General features: G+C 38.4%; 1 pseudogene; it reads left to right on the forward strand.

The window, feature by feature from the left end:
• Window positions 1-1,419: 1,419 nt before the first annotated feature.
• On the forward strand, window positions 1,420-1,538 carry LOC148516631 (5S ribosomal RNA; annotated as a pseudogene).
• The last annotated feature ends 658 nt before the right edge of the window (window positions 1,539-2,196 follow it).

Below are 2,196 nucleotides of genomic sequence, written 5' to 3' on the forward strand. Positions count from 1 at the left end.
TAGAAACTGAATACATACTAGATAGAAATTTGCTTGCACCGCTGATGGTTGCAGAGGAATTTGCTTATATTCTTTTATATGTAAATGGTGTAGTGTGGTAATTGATCTATGATAAATCTATTTAGTCTATGAGAGATATAATTTTGGTAGTTTATATCTATTGAAGGATACAGAAATCTGATCTAATTTAGACTATAGATTATTGGTACAATGTTTGTATATAAGCCATATCTCTGTGAAATTATGAAATTTGCACCTTATATGCTATGAACAGCCACACGATTTGCCTGAATATTTGATACATGCATCTGCAGAGTTGATGTACTCAGAGTCAAATGAACTACTTTATGCATGAATGGTGCATCGTGAGATTCGATTAATAATAGACACAGCTGAACCATGATACACTGTCAACAAGATATTATGTGCAACACTTATGCAAGAATGTGGATGTGCACAATATATATGTGATATTTTATGGATTTGTGATTATGGGCTCTATTTATTATCATTATTTTTACTAAAATAAAGTGAAAAAGGGTGTTTTCACATTATTTTAGTTTCACCTAAGGTTACTAAAGGGCAACTGGAGTAGAATTTGTAAAATTCTACTCCAACCCCTAATTAACACTTATTTTTAGTAATCAGATTGCATTTCCCATCATTGTAATGGAAATGCGATCTGCCTGGTAGTTACTAAAAAATAAATTGTGAAAAAAATACAGGGGGAAGCCCTGTGATAATAATGCCACCTGGAGGTGGCGTTATCCAGGATCTAACGCGGTTACCGGACACCTGCTCCGCTCTAACAGGCAGAGCAGAGCCCGGAGCCGACCCCAGTTATCAGCTGTGTGGTCTAAACAGAACACATGCTGCTACATTGCAAAAAAAAATTGTAAAAAGAAAAAAAGAAGAATAACTTACCAGAGACCAGGGACCGGAGATCGGTTCTCCGGTGATGTCGTCCCTCTGGTCAGCTGGTCTACCATCCTGCACTGGGACCTGGTCATCATGTGACCGGGTCCCAGTGCAAGATGGGATGTCAGCTGACTGGAGCCATGGAGGACATCACCGGAGGTAAGTGCAATTAAGTGAGGGGAGGTCGCAGGGAGGTGGTCGCGACCACGGGGGGCAGGACTTAGATATGGGGGTGGGGCTTGGTGGCGGCCGGTCAGCGAATGCGCGGGCACTTGTCATGGTATTTTTTGCAAAAATACCGTGATAAGTGTGCGGAGGGGATTCACAGGGACAGAGCTTTATTGCAAGATGGGATGCAATAAATAAAATACGCTTATGCACTACTTTCTTTGAAATTTTGTGTTATTTAATAAATTGGACTTCTTATGTGAGATAGTCCTACAAATACTTTTGCTCTGTGTGTGTACCCGGGCATTTACACTTCCCTCATTGTACAATTGAACCTGCAGCCATACCATATTGGATATGCCCAGTCTTGTCTGATCTTGGAAGCTATGCAGTATTGGGCTTAGTTAGTACTGGGATGGGAGACCACCTGGGAATAGCCGGTACTGTAGGTTAATGAAAACAGGGGGATAATTGGGATAAATGGTACACAACACTGCATTAGTTTATTAAGTTGGTAAGAGTTACTAGGGTAACAATCCTCACGCTCGATCAGTATAATATCTGGAAGAGAGTGTGCAATTTTAGGTGTTTTTTTTACCCTACTTGAATATTTTCGCCGCAGGAGGTGTAATACAAAGAAATATATCTTTGTTACACCTGACATATTTATGTAATATATACTATATTCAGTGAGAATACAAGTCACATTTTATATGAATCTAATACAAATTCATATTTAAGAGTGCCCCAGCAACAAGCCCTCAGTTTCTCTTCTCTTCTTTGTGCTATATACTGTACTATAATTGGACTTTGGGAGCACCACCAACAACTAAACATAATAAACAATATATGACATGTCATGAATGTATTATAGTTGGTACGTACATATAAATAATTTACATCAGTTCTGTGTGGAATCTTCTCTTCGCTAAGTGAAAATATAACAGTAGTAAATGACAATATAAGGCAGTGAAAAGGCAGCAGAGAAATAGAAAATAATAATAGAAAAAGCCTTACTTTTAAAGCAATGAATGGCATTAGAGTACGTGATACAACAATTGAAAAAATGTTTCATGCCAGATCAGTGTTATGCATGCCTAGATTACCACA

This window comes from Taudactylus pleione, unplaced genomic scaffold, assembly GCF_031769625.1.
Source record: "Taudactylus pleione unplaced genomic scaffold, aTauple2 ptg000244l, whole genome shotgun sequence".
Taxonomy (NCBI): domain Eukaryota; kingdom Metazoa; phylum Chordata; class Amphibia; order Anura; family Myobatrachidae; genus Taudactylus; species Taudactylus pleione.